This window comes from Falco cherrug, chromosome 6, assembly GCF_023634085.1.
Source record: "Falco cherrug isolate bFalChe1 chromosome 6, bFalChe1.pri, whole genome shotgun sequence".
NCBI classification, from domain to species: domain Eukaryota; kingdom Metazoa; phylum Chordata; class Aves; order Falconiformes; family Falconidae; genus Falco; species Falco cherrug.
Window position 1 is genome coordinate 28,724,682 of NC_073702.1, and position 19,579 is coordinate 28,744,260.

The following is a 19,579-nucleotide window of genomic DNA, read 5'->3' on the forward strand; positions in this document are numbered from 1 at the left end:
GGAATTGTGATGGAGCAGCTCAGTGTGGGTGTCCTCCTGGGCTCTGCATCCCAGGGTGGCCTGGCTGGTGAGCAGCTTAATTGCTCTGAGTGGCTCGTGGCACCCAAAGGCACCAGGATCCTGGTGGGAACGCTACCATGAGCAGCCACGGCTGTCTCAAGGGTGGTCTCCAGTTGTGTGAGTATGAACACATGTAGACACAGATAAGCATTTCCATCCCCTCCAAGCCTTCATTTGAATGAAGCAGACATTAGCGATGGGGATTTTTACAGCTTTCTCCTTAATTACCAGGAATGCAGAATAAATTTCAGTAATTACTTGACTTCTACCTTGCACAGAAAAAAAAGCCAGTGGTAGCAGCTGGGTGCCTCACCATTGGCTGTGGGCAGCACAGTGTCCACTGAAGGGATGAGAAGATGCTGGAGGTTTGCCAGCGCAGCATCGCAGCTAGCTTCTTGCCAAGTCTTTCAGTCCTGTTCCCTGCTGACCACGAGCTGTTGGGTTAGATATGGAAATCAGCTGGTGAAGTCTGATCTCCGTATGCACATAAGTTGTCAATTTTGCCTTAATAAAATATGTGAATAATTTTGACGTGGGATGCATGGTGGTTTTGAGAATAGCCAGGCTTGAAGGCAGGAAACAACTTTGAAATGTTAAGGCTGAAAACCCCATCCTATTTTGAGGGGTTTGATCTATCTAATGTGTTTGGGTTTTTAAAAAAGAACAACACCCCTCATTTATTGTACACGTTTTTATGGTTAACGTGTATTTTAGCTGTATTTAAGTGTTTTGGTGGCAAAGTTAACCATTTCACTAGCTAACCACTCGCAGACTTACCGGCCTGAGCATTTAGCTGCAGCTTCGTTGCTGCATTCCTGCTGCGGCCAGGGGCTTGGGCTCCATTGCTTTGGTGTAATGGTTGGGGGGGGGGGGGGGGGGGGGGCTTGGTTTAGGGCTTGTGGGAGGCTGAGGGGTTGATTTTTTTTTTTTTTTTTTTTTCCCCCCTGACACCACCAAGTGTTGCATCTGCTGGTCGTTGTCCAGACTGCCTTCCTCCTGCATGGCATTCTGGTGATGTTCCAGCAGAGCATCAGTGGGGTGCTTTTTGTGTGAGCAAAGAGGGTCTGAGCTAAGCCAGACAGTTTTATTTCCTTCTCTGTAGGCATTTGGTATTTATAAAATACTGCCCTTGGGTTACTAGAAGATCTTGTCTCTTAGCAGGCAAAAATCCAAGTTGCTCCCTTCCAGAGAGCTGCCCTGTATCGCTGGGGGAAGCAGATGTGGCCATCAGCCCCTTGTCTAAATCTTCTTGTCTGGGATGAAGCATCAGGATCTGCAGTTGGACTGGATGATCATTGTAGGTCCCTTCCAACTGAACTACTCCGCTCAAGTGCAGGCAGGACGGGAGAGCTGGAAGAGGACAGTGCTGCAGATCCCAGCTGGTATCTCTGTTCCTGCTTTGGTGCAGGAGGGGTGCGAGAGATTTTCTTTGCTAGGTGCTGTCTGTCTGTCTTACACCTTAAAGCCTGAGAATGAATTGTCTCAATTTTGATTTTATCAGCAAATGGAACGTGGTCATAAAATGTGGTGAATCTACTGCAGTAAAGGTGGGTTCAACTGCAGAATTTTTCAGTCCACAAAATATAATCTTCAGTCTTCACTGAATTTCAAGGAGAATATAATTTGAGATTTTCTTCAATGAAATGCCAGGAAAAAAATAATTTAGGAAGAATGTTAATTTCTGTAATTTGTGGAGGAAGTCTCCTTTTAGGGATTTACCATCAAAAAGTTGTTTTGTGGCATGTCGTGTTAAGGCATGTATCCTTAACGATGTATATCATGTTTCATTGTTATGTGCCCTTACTACCTATATGTCAGAGCAGTTAATTACCTAGTTCTGATCACTTATACTGGAATCACTAAGACAGTTTGGTTTTAAGTCTTCTTATAGGTTAAAATACCTTGTCTGGCAAAATAAATATTTCAACGCTGTTACAAGGAGCATAGAATAGATATGTTAATGAAGGAGTATAAAATAGAAACTTAGGGGTTAAAAGCTCTCAGCAGACTGGTTTCAGAATATACTAGGAGTATCTTCCCTGAGTTTGCATATACTTTCTAAGTGTTTTGTATCTGAGGAAAAACACTTTTTCCTTTTGTTTTGGTTGGGTTTTTTGTTCTAAATTTGACCCAAAGGTATCTGACAAGCTCTGTTCCTCACTTAGAATCAGGTAATAGGATGGAATGGTCCCTGTTCACCACTGTAAAGATAGTGGGAGATGGACTTACCTGCAAAGTGGCAGCTGAATGGAGGATTGATGGAAGATAGGAAGTGCAAGAGATATTTCAAAGCAGGAAGGTACTAAATATTGAATGTTGTAGAGTACCTGGGAAATTACTTCAGGTTGTCCTCTTGAGTCAGTGTGCTTTTAAAGATTGTAGGCTGAGTCCCTGAGGAAGAGGGTTTGGTTTTGCAGACTGTCTGGTTCTTCAGTTGTTTCCAGATGTCTGCCAGCTCTGTGGTTGCATTCCCTTCCAGCTACATGCTTTCTCTGCACCCTGGATAACGTGTGTCTTAGCAGGAGAGTGGGCCTTACCCTGCTCTCCATCCCTCCTGAATCCTTCCCACGATGGCAAGGGAGTTGTTCTATTTCTGTCTAAACAAATCTAACAGTTTGATTTTGTTTCTCATTGTATCTCAGGGATCCTTCTCCCTTCAGCCTCCCGTGCTCTGTGAGATGCCCTGGTTGAGGGTGACGATGGCTCTGCCTGGACTCCCAGACACCCCGGGAGATCAGAAGAGCATCCAGCTCCATGACAGCACCCACGCAGAATCCATGGTTTGCTATACCTAAGTGCAAGTCAAAACTTGCAAGAAGTGGTTTAATAATGGGAATATCAGAAGACCTCTGAGTACAATGGTGCTGCTGGATGCTTTCATAAATCTAAGGTTTAGGGATGACAGTTATGATGCATGACACTGGGAGAATGTGAAACTGCAGTCATTAAACGAAAATGGGCTTTTAAACTAATGGCAGCTGCCTAAACAGTTTTGCAGTGAAACAGATTCCCCTTAGGCCACCATTCTTCAAGTAATATGGGTTCTATTGACCTTAAAAAAAACAGGAAAATATTTTGTTTTGGTGCTGTAGCACTGCTTTACATTCATCCCAAAGGTCAGGCTGCTAAGTGTTTGCTAGGTTTTAAGCTGGAGGTGTTAGGAAATAATGAATGGCAATTTTTCCAGATAGTTCATTCACTGTTATTCCTCTGAATGAAGCCACCTGCAATACCAAGGATTCACACCTGTTCCTAGATGGGCTTCCAAGTGAGTATGGTGGCACTTTTCTCCATCTAAACTCGGCTGTGTTTAACTCAGTAGGTAGTTCTGCACCATGTCTCTGTTATACAGAATTTTATCGAAATACCTCCATCAAAACCTGTTCCAACTCCTGGTTTAAAATGATGCACAATAAAGTAGCGTGTTGCCTTGTCTCCTGTGAAGCCATCAATCCCAGCTTAAAGCTGGAGGTGTAGAGGTGCGTGTATTGCCTTTTCCTTTGTGCCAGAGAGGTCCTGATGGACAAGGGCTACCCGTGATCTGAAGTATATTGGCCAGTTTCCTTGAAGAGGCATTTCAGGAGGGTTTGGCAGTTGCAGAAGACCAACTCATTCTCATCCACCCACTTTCATTTCTTTTTAACTTTTAACTTTTCCCTTGCCCAGGCTTGGTTTCTTCCTGAAAATAGCTTGTTTTGGCTCTGTCTCCTTGTCTCCCTCATTCTTCAGCTTGATCATCATCTTCTCCCCTCCCCCCCTTTTATTACAAGGAATAGAGGAAAGGTTGGAATAAGCCAGGCTGTGAAAGGATGCTGAACAGCAGAATTTGGATGGTTTGTGTCATCTCTCTTCATACCATACACAGCTCGGAGCCCACTTCTCTCACTGTAAGCTTAGTTTCAGCCTGGGGCTGGCCTTGTTTGCTGAGTAACTCCAGACTGCTTTTAATTTTTTTTTAAAATGTTTATTTTTTTAAAACAAATAGTTACATTAGAAATACATGTGAAATCCATTACGAGCAGTCATGTTTCAGTGTGAAGGCCTCCATTTCATGAGATGACAGTGTAAAGTTGGATGTTGCAACGCTCTCTAGTTTTTCTAGGAGCCCTGCAAGCCCAAGCAGAGGTTGAGAAAGATGGGCTGGAGGTGCTGACATCTCCTGCCATGGCAGGGACGCTGAGTGCAGCTTTTAGAGCCTGATGAGTTCTCTTCTGAACATCACCTGCAGTCTTGGCTCTCTGCAGGCTTTGGCTGTCCTGTGAGACCTGGATAACATACTGCTTCTTTCCACCACTTTTCTTTTCTCCTTTGCTTCCACAGTCTGTCCTAACCATAAATGTGTTTTCTGTGGGTGGTTCTTTGTGGAAGAAGAGAGCTCTCTTAAGTGCGGTGACTTCAGCTGTGTTTTCTTCTTCCTGGGGAGTATGCTTGAGTCAGGAGAGGAGAGCGGAAGAAGAAAGGTTAAATTAATTGTAACATGAACACTTGAACAGATGGCTGACCTCTGTAACACCAAGAACCATTTAATTTTGGAAATTTGCAGGCTGTTTTAAGTTTGTCATGCTCTTTATGACCGTCTGAACGTAGATACACAACATGATTTATTAGCTTGCCACAAAGCTTTGTTGCTTAATTTCTGTTTGAAACACTGAGCTTTGGGTGGGATGCGCAGGATTCTGGAGTACTGATGGGATCGGCCCCCTTTGTGCCAACTTTCTTTAAACCCCTGGAAGCTGAGGGAGGATGGGTGCTCCTGATCATGCTGGAAGAGGCTCATCTCATCTGCTTCCCTTGCTCCCCCAGCAGCGCTTAGCCCTAGCACCGATGAGGGCCATGGAACAGTTAATTGTGGGCAGGGCAGAGACAGATGATCATCCTGCCCCAAATCACTTAACCGTCTTAAGGGTCTACCCTTGCCTGTCTGAACGAGCCAACTAATCTTCCAGTGAGCCGCACAAGTGAGCGCTGAGCTGTGTATGGTACCGAGAGGGAGATGGTACGAAATGATCAAATTCCCCTGTCCTTCCTCTCCCCAAAGAGCTGTGTGCTGTACACCTGCTTAACGGTGGAGGAACATCACTGTTCAGAGCAAATTGTTTCAGGCTATGGTAGGCTCTCCATCCTCTGAGGGCTTTTAGGTCAGGATTGCATATCTTCTGAAAACATGTGGCGTAGGCCAAATGGGTGGTGGCTGGATGCAGAAATTTTTGGAGAAATTCTTTGGATCAAGAGGTGTTGGACTAAATCAGTGGTTCTCAATGCTTTTTGTGAGATAGGAGCATATTTTCAGGAGCTGCCTTTCAGACGCTTGTGTGGCAATTTGGAAGAGCAATATCTGCATGGTGGCCACATATGAAGTCCTTAGCACTCTCCTGGAGACCTGCTGGGATGAGTGATGCCATGAGTCCCATCTGGGATTCAGTGAGTCAAGAGTGGAGGAGCAACTGTGAAGTGCTTGGAAATTGTCTTTATAAGGAGCCTACCGTGTTAGTCCACCAAAAAGTGAAAGAAAAAAAAAAAAAAAAGACCTGTATCAGCACAGCATGAATTTCTTTTACAGAGGTCTGACTTATCACTACCATTGGCTTCTCTTAATTACCGCTGATGTTTCTGCAGGCTGTGCAGTTGGAGCTGGAATGTGGCTGGCCTGGAGTCAGGGCGCAGAGGCTTTTATCAGGGCCACTCGGAGACAGGCCATCTGCAAGATATATATATATATATTTTTCGTATTTGTCTTCTCTAAATAAAAACGTGATGCTGTGAGAATGTCTGTTCCATCCTATTGCTTCACTTCACCAAAGCTGCCATTTTCTGACAAACTGTTTTAGAAAGTCGTATTTGGCAAATGGCTTTTTACTTAATTCCTCTCCTGTCATGGCTGCTTGTCCAGGAAACCCAAATCTGTTTGCATGCAAGCTTAGCTGTAGTCCAGTTCAGAGCGTTCTTTAAACCATAGTTGCTTGCTGCTCTTGTTTTCTTTTTTTAGCTCCTTTTCTCTCACAGCGGAGGAACTGCAGGTACTTCATGTCTGACGAAAGCAAATCCAGTACCTGCAGAGCCAAGTGCTTGTAGAAACTGCGACAGCCACGTGGTCAAGTTTCCTTGCTTACCCCAAGTATTGTAGCTTCAACACTCCGCATCCTGCAGCTGTAACACAAAGAGCGTAATGAGGATTAGCTATGCAGGACGGAGTTTCTTCAGTCTGCAGAAAACCATATGAAACCCCACAAAGGGGCATTGGCCCGTGTTGGTTCCCCAGGTCCTGCTGGCTCAGGTCCGCCAAAGGAGACTTCTCCATGATTGCTTTCAGCAAAACTAGTGTGTCAGGAGGGGAGACTTGGGAGAAGTAGCTTTTGCTTTTTTGTTTGTTTGTTTTAAAGAAAAGTTATTTCCTTGGGCTCAGTGCCCAGTGATAAACTTACCTACTTAGGACACTGGGTTTCAGTTTAGAAATAGAATACTCCATCATGGTGCTCTGTGCAAAACTGTGCTGTTCACATCACAGAGGGGAAAAGGACAGTCCCTCGGTGACACTGATTGTTGCAGGATTTTTCTTAAACTGAGAAAATTAAGGCTGTTCCTGGCAAAGTGAGCTTAAGCAGAGCTTAACATGCTTTGCTCATAGTTACTGCGATTTAACCTGGCTCTGGCCACCCTAGCCTAGCCATGGGTGTTTCTGGAGGAGGGTTGCACATAGGGACTTTAGTTAGAAAGGGAAATGCAATTATAAAAGCAAAACACCAAACAGTTGTTTATAAAAACTGATACTCATTGCTCTCAGGATTGCCTTCCTTGCCTTAAGGTTTTCTCGTTAGGAGCAGTTTCTGTAAATACCATCTCTTTCTTTCCCCTTGGAGAGATCTCAAGTTGCTGGGCTGGATTTGTTGTCTGGGTAATCAATAAACTTTATTCACATGATGGTTTTTTTTTTTCCTTGAAGTTGGTTCTTTCTGTACTGAGATAACACATCTAAAGGAAATGTAAATTGAAGAATTGTTAGATTCGACTTGACTAACTCTTACTATGTGCTCTTACAATTTTGCAATATGAATGTCTTCCAAAACAATTACAGTTATTGCCAAGTGGACACTAAATGATTAATCTACTAGCAGCCAGCCAGTGCAGTAGTATCTTTGAAACAATTTTTGAGCCTCTTCCCTGCCATTCTTTCCCTGCAAGACTGGTTTAAAGATAAGATGCTGATAATAAAATAAATTCTGATTTGTAGCCCTGTTCTTTTCAGTCCACTTCTTTGCTTCAGCGTTGTGCTTTCTTCTCATAATGAAAGGTGTGTAGTGAAAGTCTGCCCTGAGCCAGAAGAACATTCAGTCTTGTATTTCATTTGAGGCACATGCTTAAATTATCATGGGATTGACTGGATTTATTTGCGCGCCTAGATGCATGCTTAATCTGTGAATAACGATGCTTGAGAGCTTTGTTGGTGGCAGGTCACAAGTGCTGTTCTTTTTGAGTTGGTGGCATCATGTGCAGAGCCTGTGAAAATACTTGTTGATGGTTTTACTGTCTGCAGTAGCCCTTGTAATGGGAATACCTGCTTACATCCTGGTTCTCTTCTCCAAAGCTCTCCTTTTGGCTGCATGGTATGGAGGGAGAACTTCCCAGCACTTAGTTAAGGAGCTGAATTTGCAGCTGAATTTAGGGAGATGACTGAACGCTTTAAAATGCAGTGATTTGTGAGAGAAAAGGCAAGACTGCAGAAGAGAGTCTGATTTGGTTCCTCATACATTCTGTAAACTTGTACATTTTTAACATTTTTACAGCTACAAGTCAACATTACGTACCGCTTTGCATGGAGACGACTGACTCAGAAAAAGCCTGTAGTGTCTGTTGACGCTGTGGACTTCCCAATGTGCTAGTGCTGGTTTTAATTGTCTTGCTGTTTGAGGAGATGTCCTCGAATCTGACCTCAGGTTAGAGGTTAAGCTGTTTCTCATTACTTTGAATAGCAATGATACATTTGGTTATACGCCCAGTTGAGCCGGCTTGGAGCTGGTGAGCAGCAGTGGAGGTGGGCATAAGTCATGGAGTTATTCATATAGCTTCTTACCCTTTCCTTAAGTTGTTCTGGTTAATCATATAATATAATAATAATGGGCAACAGGTTTGCTTCCCTGACTTGTGTGATGGCAGCTCTGTTGTTGCAGAGGTTTTGAGTTTTAACTCTCAACAAAGAGAGTTCATGCAGGCACAAAGCCAGTTACTGCACGTATGGCTGAATACTGGCTTGATGGAGCTACAGAGTGTTTTCTCTGCACTTGGAAATATTTTCTCATCTCTAATAGGCAACCCTGTGCTCTGATAGCAACACTTTTGTTGGAGAACGAGAAGGCTTAAACGCTGGCTCATACCGCGTGCTTTTTTTAATCCTAGCTTTATCAGGTAAATTAATCACCTTTTCTTAATTCCATGCAGTGGAAGAAACAGTCATGACAGTGCTTATAAATGATGCAGTTGGCTTTTGCTCAGTGTGCTGGAGCTCGGGAGTGAACTCCAGGCAGACATCTGTGCTATGTTAAGGTTATTCAGAGCAAAGCTTGGTTTGAGTCTTAGCTTATTTGCTACCAAATTTTAGTAGGTAAACATGACACAGACTGCTTCTGCGTGGCAACAGATATGGCTGTTTTGGTCGTGTAGCTTTAGTGCCTGTTCCAAAAGGACTCAGATGACCTGTGCTTAAAAATAAGCACCCTCCCCTCCTCTAAACCTCTGGGTGTGGGAGCCTGTGCTCCAGCTCCTGCCAAAGCAGGTCAGACAGGGCTGACGGTATGCTGGGGCTGGAAAGGGATGTGGAGATGCTGAAGGAGGAGGGCACCAAGAGCAGTCTTGCCTGTGGGTGCTGCAAGATAAGGCTACAGGTGGCAATTAATCCCATTTAATCTTATTTTTAAGATAGTTTTCTCCACGCATTGTGAAACTCTCTCATCATCCTGTTGTCTAGTTTCTCTGTGAGCTGTTGGTGGTCAGCATGTTTCAAAACAGCAGTTCATGAAGCCATGTGGATTGCAAAGCCCCATCTCGTGCTGTTGCAGTCAGCAGGGAGTAGACTTCCAACCCGAACAAGCAGGTCCCCTCTTGGGTGCTTGCCCTGCTGAGAGGCTGTTCACCTCCCTCCCTGACTAGAAACGGCTCCACTTTCAGTTTTAACTTACTCACAGGCTGTTGAATAGTTTGGGGTTTTTTTTTGTCAGTGCAATGGTTTTATTTTTTTCCATCTGCAGTTCACCATCCTGATGTGGTTACAGCAAAAGCTCCTCTGCCTTCCCTTGCTTTCATTTTAAGATGCATCAGCCAAGTGCTGCTAGTTTGCCACTTTCCTTACTCTTTTGGGGGTTTTTAATTTTATCACTGAAGAACATTTTGATCTTTGCTCTTTATTTTTATTTGCATGATCTAATTCTGCTTGACTTTGGCAATTTCTTTTTACCCTTTTGCTTCCTGACCTTCGTGACACAGCTTTCTGCCCAGCAACTCTTCCTTTCCATTCCTCACTGGCAGTCTGCTTAGTCCTAAAATCCCTTTTTTGGTGATGGTTTCTCCAGTTAGATTGGGATTCATTCCCTAGACATCTCCCCCACTTTGCTTGGGGTTGTAAGTACCAATTATTATTTTTTTAAAATCTTTGCCATAGATGTGTTTTAATTAACACTTCTTAGAAGTGTGTCCTTGAGCACTTTGTCCGGTTGACTTCTGTGCCGAGTTCCTTTGGTTCCTCAAAACTTAACGGGAAATTGAAAAGATGAATTTCTTGTTTCACTTCAGAGTGTTCTTCTACCTAAACCACCTCTACATGATTATGATCGCCTCCAGAGTTACTTTCATTTGAGTACTTAGAGCTACTGACAGTGTCTAATTTAGTATTGCCCTTTTTTTAGCTCAGCAGCTGGAGGATTACAACGGCTGTCTGCTTCTTCCAGGAATATCTGTGGTCAGCTCTTAATGTTAATAGTAGCTTTTCCAGTTGAATATTTTGGGAAATTACAGTCCCATAGTAAGATAAGTCCTGTTAGCACTTTCACCTTGCTGTGGACCTTGCAATCTACACTGCACTCCTGTGTAAATTCTATAGAGCGTAGGACAACCCGTGCCATTGCTCCCCCTTCTCCCAAGCAGTGTTGACCCCTTAGCACCATTGGCCAGCCATGACTGCTGTCCTCCTGAATTTCTTCTCCTTCTGCTTCCTGACTTTTCTGTTGTGTTGCCCTGGCTCCCAGTATCAGTATGTTAATCCTTCATCTCAGTTTTTGCTCATCATCTGTGGATTTCTGGCTGATTACCTACCATCCTATCTGACTGCTGTTGTTGATGTTAATATGTTCTTTATTCTCCAAAGTTTGGATGATATTATGTGGGGGTTTGTCCACATTTGCCAGCCCCCCTGTCTGTTTATTAAAACCCAATGTGAGAATTAACTGATTTTGCTGATTTTCCTGTCTCTAGAGGTTGTTTTTTGTTTCTCTAGTTTAAAACTCTCAGCTGTGCCTGCTGTGATCACAGAAGGCCATCTCTCATCCATGAAGAAACATCCTTTTTCCATGAATGCCTTCTGGTGGTGGAACACCCTAAAACTTCCTTTGTGGTGTCAGTTCTTGAACCATATGGATGACATTAACTTGTAATGGCTTTTCCTTCCTTTTTTAGTGTTGAAAGCAAGCCCCGGGGGATGATGCTCAGAGGTGAAGCCTGGTCTCCCCAGGCTCTCTCTGTAGCCTAGAGGGAGGTAAGCACCACCAGGGAGCATCTAAAACAGGCTCTTGCTCCAAATTGCCTTCCTAGTCTGCTTGTCCCGCTGGCAGAGAAACTGTCCTCTCCTGGGCTAAATTTAGTCCTGAGCCTTGTTCTTGCCTGTGGTTGAGTTCTCCATCTGCACACTGAGAGCAGGAGCACCTCAGCTGTTATGGGAAGGCCAAAGAATAACCTCTCGGGCAACAAGGAACCACAATACTCTTAATAATAAGGACCAAATGAAATGTTTTAAGTAAACGGAGAGCTGAGGACAGTACAGTGGAGCAGCCAGGGACACAGGATGGAAAAGGAGATGGAGAAGCAAAGTATGATGGGGAAAAGTCAGGCCCCAGACGTGAGCTGTCGCCTTGCAATCAGAAACAGCTGAAAGACTTTCATGGTACAAAGACATCTTGTAGCATCTCTCCAAGCAGGAAGAATGAGTCCAGATTGCTGTGTCTACAGAGAGCAATTGTTTTATTTCCCATTAAGATGGTAGACAAAATCAGATTTTCACTCTGAGTTGTCTTGTATTTTTAGCCTGTGATTGGATTGCAAGTGCACGCTGGATATTTACATTTGTGGAAGCAGGCACTGGTGCTGTCTTCTTAACCAGGATCCAAGTTAATTTGCTAGCTTCCAGATGGGAGCCATTCCTTTCTCTATTAAAATTTGTAGGAATGCTTAATTTAATCTAGATTTTCTAGCTCAGTAGTTTGCCTATTCTAATATTCAAGCATTTTCCTTACCTCCCTTTCTGCCTTTTTTTTTTTCCTTCCCCTTGAGCTGAACTATCCACTTGTGCAGAATAAAGAAAACGGGTTTTGCAGAAGGAACCACCTGTCCGTCATCCATGCTGTGTGGAAACTCTTGATAGTCCTTGGATTGGATTCCAATCCTCTTGATTGGAAGGTTGTCCTTGCAACTCCTCTAGAAGGTTTCCTAAGGGGGGACTAAGTGCAAGGCGTAGCTCTAGAGCCTCTTAGCCCTGTTCCACTTGGTTTGTTGAGGCTTATTAAATTTTGTGAGCTTCTTTGTTTTAAACTATTTAATGATCACCTTATTCTGGTCTAGTACATGTGCTGAATAAAGATGTTGTTAAACTACCAGCTCTTTCTCTGTTGCGAGTAGATAAAGAAATTTGCAGGGGGAGGCTCATAATTTTCCTTAGCAACATTCAGCCTCCAGTGCATTGAGTGACTTGTGATTGTATTATAGCCATTTTAATGAAATTTTAAACTACATGTCTCTTTACAAGCACTTCTGCCTGGGGTTCTTAGCCATGCAAACACTATGTATATCACTGCCGTGGCATACAGTACATACTGAAGAAGCAGATGAGGTGCAGACAGGTAAGGTTAGCTCATGAGCCAGCCCCTTCCTTCGTTACTGCATTTTCCATAACAGTTAAAAATGTGGTAGGAAAAAATTATGCATCATGTTTTAGCTACTTTAGTTCCAGAATAGTGTATTGAACCAGCTTGAGGTCAACTTTATTATTCTTGGGTTACAAATTCCCAGTGTTCCCAATAGCCAACCCTCATCCCAGAAAAAACACAGAAGTGCTGCACAGAGAGACTGCATCCCTAAGCCTTGGAGACACAGTGTGCCTGGAGCGACAAGCCCACTGGAGAGCTCGTCCTGGGCAAGTCAGGTCAGTGACCTGCAATACTTAGCACATGGATGATGAGTGTTTGCAATTGTCCTGCATGATTTCTGTGCTGCTTGTGGTCACGCAGGAGTTGAAGGAAGCTGAGGCTGGTAGGGAATACGCAGTATGAAACTCCTGCTTCATTCCTTTCTTAGGATTGTTGCCTGTGAGGCAGTGATGATGGGGATGATGTGATAAGGTACCAGAAGGCACCTTTTCATTCTGCATCTGTACAACATAAAGTCTTGCTGTCTCCTGCTCTGTGGCTCAAGCCTCAGGGTGCCAGGGTGATGCTCAAGGGCAAGGTTGGGTAGGTGGCTGCGCAGTCAGGAGACTGGCTGCTTACTTCTGACTTACAAATAACCTTGGCGCTTTGTCCTTTTGGGGATGGAAGTGTCAGTATTAGTTTTCCCCACAGCAGATGAGTGGACAAGGTTTTTGAGTATTCTGTCAGGTGATGGAAGCAATGGGTGTTCGCTTCTGGAAGGCAGATGATGGAACATGGGGCAGGGCTGGGTGAAGCGATCCCGCAGAGGTGCCTGGGCAGCAGAGCCCAGCCTCGGGACCCAGGGCAGGGGGTACATCTTGTGCATGTTCACAGGGTCAAGGCACAAGCTGGACCCGATTCCCAGCAGCGCCGGCAGGCTGTGAAACAACACAAAGGCAAAGGTGGTGGGGTGGGATTGATACGGTAACTGTTTATTTGGTTAACAGTGCTCAGGTCAGCATCTAGGGTTAAAAGGTGGTAACCTAAACAGGGTGGGATTTCTTTAGGAGGAAAAAAGATAAGTGATATTAAAATTCTTATCTTACACATTTGTTTGAATACAATACTGACAGTGGGAGAACTGAATTAGTTTATTTACAGGAGGTGAGATAACATGATAAACTTGAGTAGGAAAAGAATCTGGTATTTTACATTATTTGACACTCTATAAATGGTACTGTGTTTTATTAGAGCATCAGTTTTTGTCTTATTCTACCACTATAAAAAATGATTAATACAAAGGAGAAAGAAACACCATTTGTAGGAGAAACAAGCTTCTGAAATACAGCTGTGGGATAAGCTTGTTACATCCAAACATCAGCCTGGAAGTTTTCTCCCCATTGTGCTGTGCATGGAAACGCATTGCAACCCTTCAGGAATTTCTCAGAGTCTCCTGCTGCCTTAGCGTGACCAGGGCACTGAAAACATGGGGATTATTCCTGTGCCCGCCACCCCCCCCAGGTCATAGCACCATACGGTATGCACGTGTTGCGAAAATTGCAAGGCTGCCCTGCAGCAGCCAGAGCTAGTTTGGGCTCCCTGGCAAATCCTATTAAGTAAGGAGTGTCAGTACAATGTGTACAACTTTGGTTCAGAGACAGCTATTTATAGCTGCAGTAAGAGTATTGTGTGCACAGGGCTTTTCTCTTACACCTAAGTGGGGACCATGGCAGATTCGCCGACCCCTTTACCTGCTCAGCAGCTGGGGTGGCAGACCTCCAAAAGTACCAGTGTTTTAGCTAGAAATCCTGGTCATCTTCTAAGGCCATCTGAAGACCATCATGGAGGAGGAGGTCATGACTTTCCGCCTGCCTCTCTGTACAGCATCTGCTCCTCTCCTGGCTCACTGGCTTCAGCAGTTTGGCTCTGGGGGTGTGCAGTGCCCTGCTGTCACTGCGAGCGCTGTGGTGGGAAGGAGGAGGGACACTGTATCTATGTCAGTGATATCATTAGGCTTCTGAAGCTCTTCTCAGTGATGAGTGAGCTTTCTGAAATGTTTTGAGGTAAAGTGCATAGGATCTGGAGTTTGGAGGGACCGAATGTGACAGCTGCAGGGGCAAGGTAGCAAGGAGATGTGCTTGGTCTTCATGGGAAGGATGATTGATGCACCCTGTCCATGATGTCAGTTCATGCGTTTTGGGTCTGGCTGGGGAGGTAGGAAGGACATGCCTGTAAGAAGTTTCCAGTTTGGGGTGGTCCGGTGGTGGGGCGAGGGCGTCCTTTGTGAGCGTGTGTTCACCGTCTGGTGTTAAGCTGTGGCATTTGGTGAGCACGCTAGTGGTACGTCTAGGAATTGCCACGAATTCAGTTTTAAAGTAACACAGTGTTAGTGGAGCACAAAGAGCAAAGACCAGCGAGAACATGCGCCTTCCTGCAGCCAGCCTGGGCTGGGGTGCCACCGCCAGCCCCCCAGGATGCTGCCGCAAAGTGCAATCAAATGAGTTAATGAAGCCTGCGAGCTTTCTGCATGCTTACTGCATTACATCGAGCAAGTTGATTACAGGGGCTGTTTATTTTATGGAGTTTTTACATTCTTATTAGGAGCCATTTGTCAGTCTGCACGGAAATCTGATTAGCTGAGAACTGCTAGCTCTCTGGTATATGTTGGACCTGTAAAGTGAAGGATGCAGCAGTAAGCACAGTCCAATAGGCTGCTGGAGAACTGTGTAGGCTTCTTTGGAGGTTGGAAAGGTGGGATCGTGACTCTTAAATGCCTTTCCCTTGGCAACTTGCCCGTGTTTGGCGTGGGGGTTCTGCGCCAGCATTCCTTGGACGGGGCTGGCAGCCTGTTGGAGCCCACTGGTGCTGCTCACAGCTGCTGGAAGTCTGGGGTGTGGGTATCAGTGGGTCTCTGTGCCCACCCTGGTGGAGAGCCGAGAAGGAGCTGCCTTGCTATGGGTGGTCTCGTGTGGGAAGGGAGCAGGAGGCTGATTTCACTGTAGTTTCAAATCCAGCCCATCAGCAAAGTGGTGTGGCAAAGCCCTGGGCAGCAGGAAGGGGAAGGTGCTGCTTCTGCAGAGCAAGGAAATAGATCATAGCTGACTGTGGTGCTTCTGTGATGCTTCCTAGAAGTAAGCATGCTGCTCCTTGCAGTGTTGTTCATTAGTTAAGTAGCTTTAAAGTCAAGTCTCCTTCACGGGTACAGCATAAGGCTTCCCTTTTTGCCCAGCAAATGCACCTCCCTGTCATTCTGCATAAAATCATTTTTTAAGCAGGGGGTTACTTAAATGTGGCACCAGACACCTTGGTGTGTTGCCGGGGAGTGTTGAATGGGTGCTGTACGCAGTTGGATAAAACATGGACAAGGTGGCTAATGACACCTGCTGCCTTACAGTGATATTTTTGTAAAATGCCTCCAGTGTAGCAAAAGCTTAGGGCTCTTCTCACCAGTATGCTTTTCTGGTTTTTTTTAATTGCCACAAAATATTTAGTTTTTTGTGAACAGTGTAGGAAAATTTTCTGGCAATAAGGCAAGCAGAGGCGTGGAAAGCTTTGCCCTCTGTGGTGATGCGTTCAGGATGCCACTACCAGCAGCACATGAGGTGAGGTGGTTTGGGGCAGCAGAGCAGTGCTGCTTGCATCCCCATTTGGCATCCCCAAAAGAGGTCAAGCCTCCATCGAGGACAGGATGAGTTAGTTGCTTGGCCAAGGTGGTTCTGGGCTGCAGCATGCCTGATCCGCATGTCAGCGTGCAGCTGGCTTTGGTCCCTTCTGGGCACCCCAGTGCGCTGACCTGCTTTGAAAACCCAGTCTGGCTGGTTGAGGCGGGCCAGGAGGGCTGAGTGAGAGTGAAGCAAGGGATGGTTGTTGGCTAACGTAATCTGCTGTCCTAAAGCCAGCCTGTCTCTTACCATGTGTTCATTGGGTTGGACTGGGAAAAGATGTTCCATGTCAGCTCTGTTTCTTAAAACACAGAAAAGTATTTGCCAGCCTTTCCAAAAGATTTTTGAATAAATTAAGGCTTCTGCAAGGCTGCATTGAATTAACTTTTCAACCTAGTGCAGAGGACCACTGAGTGCTTGGAGTGACCCAGCTGTCTTAGCCTCCACCTTTTTATGTTCATAAACATCTTATTATTGTTGGAGTTGTGGAGCAAAGCTTTTGTCTTCCAAGTCTCGTACTGCTTGAAGCTGTCCAGTCCATCCCTGAGCTGCTGTGTGGTATACCCACCAAATTTTGCTTGTCTTGGAGGTAAAAATCAGTAGTGATATGCTAAAACTGAGGCAGATACCTTCTTATGATTTCAAGTGGCTTCACTTTATCTTTCAAGTTTGATTCCATCAAAATGAGAGCTTACACTTGTTGTCTAAGCATCATGGTGTCCAGCAAGCAGTGAGGGCGTTTTTCTGCCTGGGATGAGGCATCGCCGGTGATGTCAGAGTGGCACGGAGGTGGTGTGGCATTTGCAAACAATCACTCATAAACCCCATGCTGTGATTAATTAGGGTTTTCAAAGCTCTGAAACAGAAATTTCTGTATTAATAATGTTCACATCTAAGTGGCCCTCCACTGTCATAGGGCTTCTCTTTGAACAGAGGTTGAAGCAGATAATTTTGACATTAGAGCCTGAATATGTAGCTACGTCAGGCTGTGGGCACAAATTGGGTCTTGCGTAAATGTATTTGCTCCTTGAAGGTTTTCTTCTCTTTGATGCAGAAGTCTTGCTCCTACAGGTGTGCATATGTGTGTGCTGACCTAGTGCCCCCTTTTTTTTTGAAGAAAGATCTGTGAATTTCCAATAGACACATTTTGGAAAACTAGGGGGATCTTTCAACTTTTTATCTTTATTTTACCTTTGAGGGAAACTAAGTGCTGTACCAGAAATTCCCACGGTAGATGGGTGACCAGCATGGTAGTCTCCTAGCTCCAAAAATTTGACCTGGGGAGCTGTTGACTGCAAAACCATCAGCTGCTTGGAAACCCTTCAACCCTTTCTACCTGCCTGCGCCTCTGAAACTAAAGTTTGGGGTGTCTCATAAGACCCCCATATCTTATTTAACTATACTAATATAACTATGTACTAAAGATACTGTAAGTAATGGTGTCTGAGGAGCTGCAGAAGAGACAACAGCCAACTCCTGGCTAGTAGAGATTCTAAACAGTGTTTGAACTCACGGGAAGGGACAAATAATCCCACGCTAACTCTTCCTTCTCTGAAACATATGCAGCAAAGCTTTGGAGATGTGACCTGCATCTTCTGCTGGTTCTCCTGGATGGATGTTCTGAGCCTGGATGTCTTTTGGGGAGGAGGGAAAGAGGGAGATGAGCTGAGAGTGAAGCCACCTGCCTGCTTTTATGCTGTAGCAGTGCTAAGGGTGCGTTCCCCCTCCAAGCTCTCTCTTCAGGCTTTGCCTGCTTTGTGGAGAGACTTAATTCAGTGTTTGTGAGACTTCTATTTTGCCTGCATAGGAATGAGGATGCTGAGGGGGGATAATGAAAACGTATGGGGTGATATGGTGACATCTGTTCTCCATCACCACCCAGGAATTTCTAAGTGTTGGAAGGATGTAAAATGTAAAACTCGTCACTGGATAGAGTGAGGGTGAACACATGGTTTGTGCATGTGTTTTCATTTCGTATTTAAGAAAAAAAAGTCATCTAAAAATAAACTGCTGGCTTGCATCCACTTCCTGGTTCACGTGGGGCTGTAATGGAGCAGCTGGAGGGATGGGGCAGCGGGGCTGGCCCAGGGAACCCCCCTGCTGAGCCGGCGGGGGCCAGAGGGGCAAGGTGAGGGGGCATGCAGTGGGTGGCCGGGGGGGAGGTTGCTGGTGGCATGCAGCAGCACCTGGCTGGGTGCAGGGAGTCACGCTGCCGTCAGTCAGTCTGTAGGCACCCTGTGGGTGTGTGGCTGCGTGAAGTCCCTCTGTGCCCGTAAACATATGTTGTGGTGCGAACACGTAGGTCCTCCATCGGGGCTGAGCGTTTTGGTGATGGGGAGGGTGGTTGGCTTTAAATCCTAAATCCTGTGTTTGTCAAGAGCTGCCCTGGGAGCTTATTTTTTCATTTAGGATGCTATGTTTCCCAATATGTTGGGCCTTTTTTTAAAAAACAAACAAACAAACAAACAACACCTTAATGATATTGTGCAGGGGATGCACAGGTGGTCAAAATGTACGTAATACTAAAGTGTTTATGAATAAACTGACAAAGGCAATAGGAAGTTGCATCGTTTTCTCTGCTCTTTACAGGCAGGATTGAAACTCCACTAGCTTGTGGTCAGTAAGATACTGCAGAGCCTGGTTCTGACCTGAGCTGCCAGCAGGGACCTTTACTTTCTTCTCCATGTGAGCTAAATCTGTTTTACTCCGTGAACCTCCATGAACCTTGTTTTTACCTCCATGAACCTACTTCACTTGTCTCAAATCCAGAAGCTGATGATTTGGAAGGATTTCTCTGAAAGTCTTCCTAAGTTTTATCAGTGATTTCTTGTCATTAGTCCTACTGAGATATATATTGCCTGTATATTTACATTGCATGTTTATACTTCATAGCTTGTTAGTTCTCAGAGTTTTAGCAACCTGGAAAAATTTGTGCTGAGCAATGAAGCAGCCTGATGGGGGAATCAGTGGTTTCAGTCTTTCATGATTTCTGTTTTCTGACCTGTATGAATGTATTTTTCCCCCAACCAGAGGAGATGGCATTTGCAGGTTCAGCAGTGGGCTGGCAAAGTGGCACTGAGGAGGTACAGGCTTGCCAAGTGGTGAGTTGCCTATCTGGGGCAGCCGATGAGAAGCATCCAACATTTTAAAAGCATTAGTGGATGATGGATATTATATCTGTATGTAAAAGGTACTTTAAAAAGTGCCTGGAGGAGTTGCAGATTGCCCATCTAGCTGGCAAAACATCTGAACAGCAGAGCTGCAGGGGGGAGCACCTTGCCGTATGTGGGGATTTTCTGAGAGGGATAAAGTTGGTGGGTGCAGTTTAGTTTCCAGAAGACTGTAGGCAGTTTTGCATGAGTAATCACGAAGGGAGTAATTGTGGTTGGAAAGACAAAGGTGGCTGGTGTGGTGGAGCAGGGCTCTGATCACAGAATCACAGAATGGTCAGGGTTGGAAGGCACCTCTGGAGATCATCTAGTCCAACCCCCCGCTAAAGCAGGTTCCCCTAAAGCAGATTGCACAGAGGCACATCCAGGTGGGTTTTGAAGGTCTCCAGAGAAGGAGACCCCACAGCCTCTCTGGGCAGCCTGTGCCAGGGCTCTGGCACCCTCCCAGTACAGAAGTTCTTCCTCATATTCAGGTGGAACTGCCTGTGTTGCAGTTTGTGCCCGTTGCCCCTCGTCCTGTCGCTGGGCACCACTGACAAGAGCCCGGCCCCATCCTCTTGGCACTCGCCCTTCAGACATCTGCAGG

The 19,579-nt window shown here is 45.3% G+C and overlaps 1 protein-coding gene across 8 annotated transcripts in view; it reads left to right on the plus strand.

Annotated features, from left to right (window-relative positions):
* The window catches only part of HPCAL1 (hippocalcin like 1), a 67,506-nt gene that overhangs the window by 22,899 nt on the left and 25,028 nt on the right, over positions 1–19,579 (plus strand). Inside the window, exon 3 of one of the 8 annotated variants that reach the window (XM_055713694.1) lies at positions 12,325–12,455. The exons of 5 other annotated variants lie outside the window; for them this stretch is intronic. The gene's annotated coding sequence lies outside the window, so the exon portion shown is untranslated. Of the gene's footprint in view, positions 1–12,324; positions 12,456–17,851; positions 17,952–18,484; positions 18,509–19,579 lie in introns of those variants that run through there. 2 more of the 8 variants (XM_055713698.1, XM_055713699.1) reach the window with 2 other exon arrangements.